This window comes from Meriones unguiculatus, chromosome 11 (genome assembly GCF_030254825.1).
Source record: "Meriones unguiculatus strain TT.TT164.6M chromosome 11, Bangor_MerUng_6.1, whole genome shotgun sequence".
In the NCBI taxonomy this organism is placed as follows: domain Eukaryota; kingdom Metazoa; phylum Chordata; class Mammalia; order Rodentia; family Muridae; genus Meriones; species Meriones unguiculatus.
In genome coordinates, this window is record NC_083359.1 from 21,129,165 (window position 1) to 21,140,573 (window position 11,409).

The 11,409-nt window shown below is 46.5% G+C and overlaps 1 protein-coding gene across 3 annotated transcripts in view; it reads right to left on the minus strand.

Annotated features, from left to right (window-relative positions):
* LOC110551045 (olfactory receptor 2Y1B-like) overlaps nt 1-6,099 on the minus strand; it is a 39,432-nt gene extending 33,333 nt beyond the window's left edge. The window contains exons 1-3 of one of the 3 annotated variants that reach the window (XR_009584469.1): nt 5,326-6,099; nt 3,867-4,037; nt 1,802-2,983 (exon numbers count right to left, since the gene is read on the minus strand). The gene's annotated coding sequence lies outside the window, so the exon portion shown is untranslated. Of the gene's footprint in view, nt 1-1,801; nt 2,984-3,866; nt 4,038-5,325 lie in introns of those variants that run through there. The other 2 variants (XR_009584468.1, XM_060363791.1) reach the window with 2 other exon arrangements.
* Nucleotides 6,100-11,409: the final 5,310 nt, after the last annotated feature.

The window sequence follows — 11,409 nt, forward strand, 5'->3', positions numbered from 1 at the left end:
TATACTCACTCATAAGTGGATATTAGACATATAATATAGGATAAACACACCAATATCTGTACACCTAAAGAAAACAATCAAAAAGGAGGATTCTGGCTAAGATCCTTAATCCCCATTCAGAAAGGAAAAGAGGATGGACATGAGAAGAGGGAGAAAAACAGGGAACAGGACAGGAGCCTACCACAGAGGGCCTCTGAAAGGCTCCACCTGCCGGTATCAAGGCAGATGCTGAGACTCAGCCAAACTTTGGGCAGAGTGCAGGGAATCTTATGAAAGAAGTGGGAAATAGTAAGACCTGGAAAGGACAGGAACTCCACAAGGAGAGCAACAGAACCAAAAAATCTGGGCACAGGGGTCTTTTCTGAGACTAATACTCCAACCAAGGACCATTGATGGAGATAACCTAGAAACCCTGCGCAGATGTAGCCCATGGCAGCTCAGTCTCCAAGTGTGTATCCTAGTAAGGGGAACAGGGACTGTCTCTGACACAAACTGATCATCCTGCTCTTTGATCACCTCTCCCTGAGCATGGAGCAGCCTTACCAGGCCACAGAGGAAGACAATGCAGCCACTCTGATGAGACCTAATAGACTAGGATCAGAAGGAGGGGGAGGAAGCCCTCCCCTATCAGTGGACTGGGGGAAGGGTATAGGTGCAGAAGGGGGAGAGAGTGGGATTGGGATTGTGCTCAGATTTTTGGTTCTGTTGCTCTCCTTGTGGAGCTCCTGTCCTCTCCAGATCTTACTATTTCCCTCTTCTTTTATAAGATTCCATGCACTCTGCCCAACAGTTGGCCATAAGTCTCAGCATCTGCTTTGATAGTCTGCAGGGCAGAGCCTTTCAGAGGTCCTCTGTGGCAGGCTCCTAACTTGTTCCCTGTTTTATCCTTCTTCTGATGTCCAGCCTCTTTGCCTTTCTGGATAGGAATTGAGCATTTTAGCAAGAGTCCTCCCTCTTGATTAGTTTCTTTAGATGTACAGATTTTAGTAGGTTTATCCTATATTATATGTCTATATGAGTGAGTATATACCGTGTGTGTCTTTCTGCTTCTGGGATGGCTCACTCAGGATGATCTTTTCCAGATCCCACCATTTACCTGCAAATTTCATGATTTCCTTGTTTTTTATTGCTGAGTAATATTCCATTGTGTAGATGTACCACAATTTCTGTATCCATTATTCAGTTGAGGGGCATCTGGGCAATAAATGGGACCTCATGAAACTGAAAAGCTTCTGTAAAGCAAAGGACACTGTCATCAAAACAAAACAAATGTCTACAGATTGGGAAAGAATCTTCACCAACCCTCTATCTGACAGAGGGCTAATATCCAGTATATATAAAGAACTAAAGAAGTTGAAAAGCAGCAAATCAAGTAATCCAATTAAAAAATGGGGAACAGAGCTAAACAGAGAATTCTCTGTAGAGGAATACTGAATGGCAGAGAAACACTTAAAGAAATGCTCAATGTCATTAGCCATCAGGAAAATGCAAATCAAAAGGACCCTGAGATTTCACCTTACACCCATCAGAATGGCCAAGATCAAAAACTCAAGTGACAACACATGCTGGAGAGGTTGTGGAGAAAGGGGAACCCTTCTCCACTGCTGGTGGGAATGTAAACTTGTACAACCGCTCTGGAAAGCAATCTGGCACTTTCTCAAACAACTAGGAATAGCACTTCCTCAAGATCCAGCTATGCCACTCCTAGGCATATATCCAAAAGAGGCTCAAGTACACAAAAAGGACATTTGCTCAACCATGTTTGTAGCAGCTTTATTTGTAATAGCCAGAAGCTGGTCTGTCGATTTTTGCGGAGAAGTAGTGAATGGTAAAAATGTTAACAGCGATTAAGGTGCTGGGAGTATGAGTGACCTTTTAAAATTCTTTACGAAATTGTTTCTAATATGCATATGTTTCATTATTATGAGAAAAAGGTGGTGGTGGTGGGATCAGGGTGCTCCTGCTTAGACTTTGAAGGTACTAAAACCTCCTGATACCCCGGGGGAAAGGGGAGCTGCTGGGTAGCTGGACCTCTAGGATTTAGCATAAGCCTGATAATAAAATAAATCTTCCAGGGACTCCACAAGTCTGGTCAAAGGTTAACGTTGCCTTATCTTAAGTTGCCTGCATTTCTTGCCCTCCTAAGGGGAGCCCACAAGCCACCTGAATGATAGGAGTCCATCAATACAGTTTTCAGCCTCCTCTCTGATCAACTTGTACACTACGGAGTGATGGAGGGTTGAAGGCAGAAGTTGTTTCCAGGCAAATTCAGCAGGTACGTTGACCCCTGTCCCACAGTGGGGCAGCCTATGCTTCCAACAACAGAGACATGATTTCCTTCCCTGGGAAATCCCGTTCCTGAGCTGACAGCAGGATTTAGGGAAGAGTGAATATAAAGGATAGGATAAACTAGTGAAGGGAAACAGGTGGATATTGGAACTCTCCCTGAGGCAAACTGAGACTAGAAACGTAGGTGGCCCTCTTAAAGGTAACAGCAGATGGTGCCATTTCCACTAGAGACCAAACCATCTCTTCAGCAACACTGACAGCCATCAACCATAAGTACAAAGACTTGTGGGTCCATAAGGATCCATAAGCCCCAAAGCCAGGGCACCTGGGGCCCTCTTAAACAGATGGGTTTCCGTTTTCAGAACCCTTCACTTGCTGTCTCTCTGCACAGCTATAAAGAAGCAGCCAGGACATGTGTGGCTATGAAGGGCTGAAGAGGCCAGAGAAGCAAATCAGACTGGAGTCCACAGCGGGGTCAGCATGGAGGCAGGGCAGGGTACGGTCATCTTGGTAGGACCGCAGATAAAGGTCAGGACATCTTCAGGGAAAAGTCCCGAGTTGTCCTTTAAGCCTCGCCACCAGGATGCCAGCCTTTCCCAGCTGGCTCTCCTGCAAGCAATCTGACACAGTGTCGTCTTCCTTTCCTGCAGAACCTTGGCTCAATGAACTTCTGAGAGGCCATCTACAGCTGGCTCTGAAAAAGCCACGGGAATCCAGGTGAAGCAGCGCTTAGTATTATCCAAAATGCTTGCAACCACAAGCTTTCAAACCACTGTTTCAGATTAGAGATGCCCAACATATTCTAACCATTATCGTTACTACTATCATCCCTGTAGGACTTTAGCGCTCAATATTTACCCAAGTAACTGTTTCCCAGCTGGAAATGTTAGCCTCATTCACCACATTAAACAAATAACTGGGAGTTTCACATGAACTGGCTAAGAAAATGTGTTAGGATTATACATACTTTATATAGTCATGCTGATTTTAATCTTTACTGTTTCTCTTATTGAGACTCTATGGGACTAAAGTCCCTTGGATTTTATTCATGTGAAAACAGCTTGGTGCGTTTAATCTTCACTAATACGTAAGTTTTTGACCAAATACAACATTTAGGAAAGTTGACTAATTTTCGGAGCCTTTTGAAGATGCTTTCTCCTGGAGGTGAGGCTCAAGTCCCAGGTGCTATTTCCCGTGTGTTATTCCAGATACTTTTTGAAAATACTACACCAAAGATATGTCTGTCTCCATTTTTAGTTCTACATATCTGCTATGTGTTTGGAGAAAACATGGCTTCATAGCATCAACCCACTTACCATACACCTACAAGTGAGCAAATTATAAATAAATATGGTTGATAAGCATCTGCCCCCATCTCACAGATAAAATTTCCACAATACTTCATCAAATGCACCAGTGCATTTCTGTTCAGCACCACACACCATCCCAGCCTCCCTCGAGGAAAACTGTCAGCTGCCACCGTTAGGGTTTAGTTAGAAGTGATCTCCCTTCAAATGTCAGTTACATCTCTGTTCTCTGGGAGTGCCAAGTGAGAAAAGGGCTTGAAAACATTTCACCTGTCACAGCACGAGGCTCTAGAGAAGCAGCTGTCCGAGAGAAGGCCAAGAGCACGGCTGCTGATCCCAAACCCTGGGACCCACCCAGCTTTGCCTCGACACTGGACTGACACTTGCGCTTTTCTAAACGTCTGAAGGCCCATTCTCCTCTTCATCCGGGCTCCCCACAGGCTGAAACGCACAGAGACAAATGGTTCCCTCTTACTTCTTTCTGGCAGGTTTGTCACAGTAAGTCTCGAAAGTCCCCAGCTACAGTAACTTTATTCACGTATATGACAAGTCGACTCAATGCGTGTGACATTTGTTGCTCTTTGAACTGCCTGGGAAGGCACTGAGAATTCTGCTCATAGAGATCGTGTAGCTTTCTGTCTGGATCTCCACAAACAATGGCTTCCAAGTGATAGGACTAAGGTCTTTTTTATTATTATTATTGTGAGAAAAAGCATTTTTAAAGTATTTTAGAGTATTAAGTATACTTATATAATTATATAGACTTATATAGATGTGATGCTATATTCATGTGCTAATTTGCAATGGGGCCAAAGCTGATCGATCGAAAAATATCGAGAGTTCATTGTATCAGAAGTCCTAAAAGGTATGACGTGCACAGAAGACAAGATATAACTGGAGGAAGCGGCAAGAAGGACGAAGTGAGGGAGAAGGAAAAGAACCTAGGAAAAAACAGACATCTGCTCAGCTGGGGAAGAGCGGTACCGACTTCAACGCGTGGGTCGGCTGACTGTAGTGTAGAGCTGCTGGACCAGAAGAAGAAACAGGCAGCCATTATAGTGGATGGAAGCCCTTCCTGGGTGTGAGATGCCAGGACCTTCAGCGGTTTCAGAAACTCTGATCAATTCAGAAAGTCCAATCAATTCAATGAAACCTCAGCGAGCTTGCAAAGAATTCCCGTTCAGCGCAATTTGCCCAGAAACCACGAGAGGGCACTCCCGCCTAATGAAGGCCAAAGTCTGAGCTCACACTCGCATACCTAAATTACATTTTAATCTAGGAAGTGAAATTAGAATGAGTTTCGTTTCTTTCTAATTTTCTACATTTCGCAGTGGTATCACAATTAACGCGTTACTTGTATGGTTACTAAAATAGTTATAAATAAAGAACTGGTGAAAATTAGCACCCCATCATCATCCAATCACCCCATCACCTACTCCAAAGAAGACTCAAATGACCAGCAAAGGCTTCAAAATTTCACCATCCTTAGCCAGCTAGAAATGAAAAGTAAAACTGCTTTGATATCCTATCTCACCCCAGTCAAAAGGGCCATCACCAGGAAAACAAATGCTGGGGGAGGGGAGGGAGCGGGAGACGAGGTCCCCTCATACAGTGCTCGCACAAGCCATTCAGGGTGTCAAGAGCGAGGCTCCTCCAAATACTGGAATTACAAGGTGAGCCAGCTGCGTTACTCCCGGATGTATCGCTGAAAGATTCCATGTCTACATACCTCAGAGATGCTTCTACATCCACATTGTTGCTTCAAGATCTACATTAGCCAGGAAACGGAGCAGCCTAGATGCCCATCAAACAAACGGGCACATACAGAAAACGTGGCGGGCACATACAACGGAATTCCATTTAGCTGTAAGGAAAAATAAATAAATAAATCATGACGCCCAGGGTGAGTGAAACACAGCTGGAGATAGTTAGGCTACACAAAATGAGCCAAACCCAGAAAGACAAACACCGTGTTTCCTCTCACGTGGAACGTTGGTTTAAGTGTGCGCATGCGCGTGGTGGGAGTAGCAGGGGGACCGTGACCCGAGAAAAAGAGGAAGAGAACTTGTGGGGAGGGAAAGCGAGGACTAAGGAGTAAAACAGTGGTTCTCAGGCTTCCTAACGCTGGGACCCTTGAATGCAGTTCCTCATGTCATGACTCCCAATGTTGCTTCATAATTATAATTTTGCTGCTGTTATGAATCATGACGTAAGTATCTGATATCCAGGATATCTGATATGTGACCCCTGTGAGAGGGCCATTGGACCCCCGACAGGGGCCGTGACCCCGAAGTTGAGAACTGCTGGAATAAGGGGACGAGAAAGCAGAATGGAAGAGGGCAGAAGGGTGCGCGAGTTAAGGGGGGGAAGGGTCTAGAAAGTTAAGAACCGAGTATGATGGCAAACGTGCGAAACGCCGCAGAGAAAACCACGACCCCGTTTTTAACCTCAACAACTGATTTTAAAAGTCATTACTGAAAGACTTGTCCTATGGCCTCCTATTTGATGGGACACGTGTATAAAGAGTGTGGACGGCACGTGAGACAGAGTATTGATTCTTGTGTTAATCTCAGCGGAAGAGACGGGGGTCACTATTCTTTCAACTTCCCCACGGGTTTAAGTTTTAACTTGAAAATACTTCAAATATAAAATTGGAGAAAGTTGGGGGTGTATAAAATAATATTCACATGCATTAATTCAAGGGTAATGTCTGCCTTAACAATAGAACAAACAGCATACTAGCCCTTGGGCACTAATTAATGCGTAAATGTTTGGAAAGTCTTATCCTCCAAATATTTGCTTAAGGGTTCCATTCTGGCTGCAGAGACTTCTCCATTTCAAGGGCAGAACACAAAAGCCAAGAACTCCAACCAGGTACTATTTTAATTTAGCAAATACTTTCCAACTCGGCAGCTAAAAATAACCGTTGATTTTTGCTGCTCCTGAGTTCAAAGCTGAAGAAGAGCTTGGCGGACTGATTGATTCACAGCAGGTTGTAGTTAGATGCTGGTCCAGGCCTGGGGTCTAAAGGCTCCGCAAGACTGGAGATTGACGACGGCTCACTCCCTCAAGCAGCGGACCATGCTGTCCACCAGCCATCCCGTCTGGCCTCTCCGGTGAGGTGGTCCCAGGGCGGTTAGATTTCTCACAGCAGAGCTTTCACCCCAAGGTTCTGAGCCAGCGGTTCTTAACCGGTGGGTCACAACTCCTATGGTGGTCACGTATCAGATACCTCACGTATCAGATATTTTACATGGCAAATCATGACAGTGGCAAAATTAGCTATGCTAGGTTGGCAGTCCCCACACCGTGAGGAAAGGGCTGCAGCTTTAGGAAGAGCTACAGTCACTCGGAGGCGTGCTCCCCCAAGCGAGCTGTAGGACCCTGACCTATCTCATCTGTCTGCTTCCTAGCTGGAGAACACTCACCCTGCCGTGAATCCTGCCAACCGGCCCAGCAGGGTGGCCCATCTTAGACTTGAACCTTCCAGACCGTGAGCCAAAATAAACCTCTGTTTCATACTATTTTATTATGGTGACATAAAGGGATGAGTGCACCTTCAGGAACCTAACTTTGCGTTTCTACACAGCCTGACTTCTGTTGCCTCTCTGCGTAAGACGGAGGCAGCTGTTTCCAACGTGCGTGCTGATTGTTGTTTTCCTCTGGGGAGACATGGAGTTGGTGAACTCTCACCACTCACCTCAGGGGCTGAGTTCTTCTTCTTCCTCCTCCTCCTCCCCCTCCTCCTCTTTTCTTTCTTTTTTCATAGCAACTTTTATATATAATTACATTCCCAAGAGATGTATGGCCAAATCTCCATGCTCACAACTACTACTTTCCCATTAACATATCCTTCCCCGTCTATGTACGTACTAAGAGTTTTAGCTGAACACACCATGTCAAGCTGAGACTCCACTTCCCACTTTACCTGCCACTGTGGGAGCCAGGCTGAGTTCTGGAGTGGAATGTGTGCGTCTGTGTCAAGGAGGGTAATGTGGATGCTGGTGTCAATCTCTGAAGAGCTGCTGTCCCCCTTCTGCATCCCTTTTTCCTGATGCCTAGATCCATCTTGGATGGTAAGCCGAGAGCCAGATGTTGAAGAGGATTCCTTGGTCCATCTTGGTGCCTATCAATGGGCACTTCTGTAGATGTGTGTGGCCTTTAAGACTAATGCTCTGTGTGACCCTGGGAAAGGGTCAGTTCTCACAGAAGCCAGTAAGCGTTACAGGAAGTTTAGTTTTGCCTTTTTCAGGTCAGGCAGGATTTTAATGCACTTCAATTTACAGAGCCATTAGCGGTCCTTCTCCAAGCCCCTCTGCCCCTGGTCTGGTCTTGCAGATGTCACAGCATAGGTGACTTCCCACACCTTACTCCCTTTTCCCTGAGTAATAGGAATCCTAGTTAACTAAAAAAATCAGCATAGCCGGCGGATTACTTTCACCATCTCCTTTACTGATAGCACGCCTGTGTGTTCTGCTAGCAGCCATGGACCTGCAACCAGGCACTGACTGCAGGCTCCCAGAAAAGACCGGCCTATCTTCCTTTCTTCCAGCCTAAGATGCTTGCAGCCACAGAGCGACACCTAGAATGGAAGCCTCGGGCTAAGGAGGGTGAGACCAACAAGTAGAGTTATCTGAGGCCCTGATGACATCAGAAGCCACCACGCCAACAACCCGGCATCACCTGCCTCTTTTGTTTTTCTTTCCAATTTTATTTTAGTGGTGTGTGTGTGTGTGTGTGTGTGTGTGTGTGTAGAACATGCATGCAGGTGCCCCAGGAAGCATAAGAGGTCAGATCCCTTGGAATGGGAACAGCAGGTGGTTGTAAGCTGCTTGATGTAGGCGATAGGAACTGAATTTGGGTCCTCTGCACGTGCGTTCGTTCTCTTAACTGATTGGCCATCTCTCCAGCCCCTATCTCTCATCTCTTTAGATAAAAATTTCATGTTGTATGCAGACAGATCTAGTCCTGAGTTACTCAGTTTTAGTACAAAGAGCCAGACTTCAAATGAGCACAGGGAGGCAGAGGGCCAAAGCACACCCACCTCAGTAGCGTGTGGTCTCATCCACACAGCCTCTACGACTGCCACTCAGCTTCCTTCAGACTTGTGAAGGAAGGTGGGAGAGCCTAGAAGCCGGGGAACCAAGGCTAATGCTGGGAAAAGGAATGCAACAAAGACTGATTTCCACAGGACCCTCTTCACATTGCTTCCATGTATCAATTCATCTCCAAAACCTTCCAGAAGATACTACTGTCCTGACCCCATAGGACAAAGTTCTGGCAGGACCAAGATGTGGTCCAGAGTGGGACAGACAGACAGTGGGCCCAGGGCAGAGAAACCAGGCCCACCAGGCTTGGTCTATGAGCCTCAGGGACAGGAGAACATGGCACTTGATCCCTTGCCTGAAAGGGCTATTTATAGAACTTTATGATTCTGTTGATAAATAAATAGTTTGTGTGAGAAAGAAGTCTGGTAGGATTCTGCACCACAGTATGAATTTGGTAAGGAAGTATGGATATTATTCCAATGTTTTGACGTCATAAAATAAATATGTAATGAAGGGGAGAAGACATTCCTTAAGAGTTTTCAACCAAGCATGGTAACTGCCCTCAAACTCCCACTCTCTGTTCTTCCCTAAGAGCTTCCATTCTCCCGGAAACCCGCCCCCCAGACAAGGATCACATGGGGAGTTGGGGGGGGGGAATCTATTGAAGACTCAGAAGCCTTGCCACAGAGCCATAGCCAATATATTTGTCTACACTGGGTGACTCACTCCACAAACGAGATGTCAATAGGACCTAGATAAGAGGGCAAGGGCATACGGAAGGCAGATAGCGTGATCCTGAAGCCCTCAGAGTCATGAGTGAATGGGCGTAAGGAGGAGTGGACCACAGGGTGCTGATCTGGGACAAGAGCAGAACAGCTAAGCACTGAGGCTGAGGTGACCTCAGGGTGACTGTGGAGCCTCTAAACTGAAAGGCAGCAGAACGCTACACATTTAACAGCATGGTGTTCTCCAGCTGGCCCACCCACTTGTTTCCACAAGAGCTCTGGGGTTCCTAGTCAGCTCTGCACACGTGAACCTCAAGGCTGCCTTCCTAAGCAGCAAGCAGACTCTTTGGGGGCAGACTTCAGAAGCAAACAGCCTACGAAGGCACCTCAAAAAGATGCTCTCCGTTTCAAAGAAAACTGGAGAAGCCAGGCTGCTTTAAGTATCTGTATGGCTTTAGTGGGCCTCATGTCACACCCTTCCTCCTCTTGTTGCTTTGTATTTCCTGGGCTCAATCTCACCCACCCACCATCCAGGGCAGCAGGGCACCAGCTGCGCAGTCCGGAAGTTTATTATCACCTGCTACTTGGGGCCAAATGAGGCTGGGGAGGGGTGTTGAGGAAGGCGCTAAAGGATAGAACAGTAGAGTATCTGAGCTATTTACAGAATACATTTCTTTCAAACCCTGGGTCTGCCCCAACCATCCCTAGGAGCCTGATCAAGTTCATCTCTATTGTGCCTGCTTCTCCACTGTTGAGACAGCCGCAACACTATACTGGCAGCGCTCAGAACAAAGTATTTAGCCAGTGACTGCTAAATATGTTCAGTGCAAAGAACATGAAGTCAGACAACTTCTCTCCTCCCCCACCCTCCACCGCCCCCCCTGGTTGGGGATGATGTGTGCTCTCCAAGCCCCGTGTCCATAGCTACAATGGACTATCTCCTTTTAAAATCAAAATTAATGCGAAATAATCCAGGGAAGAGCAACAAGGGGAGACACAACCAAAGCCACAGTGTCAAAGTTCGGGATGAGTGAGACGAAATCCGTCTGCATTCCTAAGACCCAAACCAAGGCCTCTAACTCCCAATTCTTCCCTTCTGGACAGAGCTTACCAAGTGATCTCCACTGCTATTGGCAAGATCCAGAATCAATTCTGACTTAAGTCAGAGCCTCGGTTTTCAAGAATTAATTTCTCAAAAAATTTGGGCTAGGTGGTTAACTCAGCTAATAGTCCCTGGAATGCAAGCAAGAGAACCCAAGTTCAACCCCTGGAAGCCATGTTAAAAAAAACAAAAACAAAAACAAAAAAACAGCTGTGGCAGCACTAGGGAGACAGGCTGGTGGATCACTGCGGTAGGCAGCCTAGCATGATGAGTAAGTTCTCTGCCCAGTGGGAGACCCTGTCTCAGTAACATGAACAGCATTCTGAGGAATGACAGGAGGTTGACCTCTGGACTCCATAAAAAGGCACATGTGTGCACACACAGGCACAATTAATTAGCAAGGAATAAAACTTCTCTGAACGTGTTGCCTGTGATAAGGGTGAAGTTTCAGGACACCCTGAGGGTGGGACAGACATGCTCTGTGGTCAGTATAAACAGTCTTCTCGCTGAGGTCACAGCCTGCCCCGTAGCCACTGCAAACCCTGGATGCACGGGCCGCTTGCCGAGGTGCCCAGTGGATGCTGCCTGAGCAAAGGGTGTTTGGCACACAGCAGCAAATCGGAGGGTTTAGATGGCAGTTCTTTTGCTTTTTTCACAGACCACCCCCAGATCCTCTTGCCAACCAAAGAGCCTATGGCCAGTTCAGGAGATTAACAGAAGGTACACGCTACCCTTGCTATCCTACCTGGCCCCATCCTTAACTGCCCCTTGTCGTCTCCCCAGCCCCACCCATCTTATTATTCTCATCATTTTCTTTCCTCAAGGTGTCTCCTTGCTCTCTCACCTGTCTAGCTCTTTCCTGTAGACTTTACTCTGTCCTTTTGCCACCCCCAACCCTGCCACCTTTTACCCCCTTCCCTAGAACACACACAAATGTA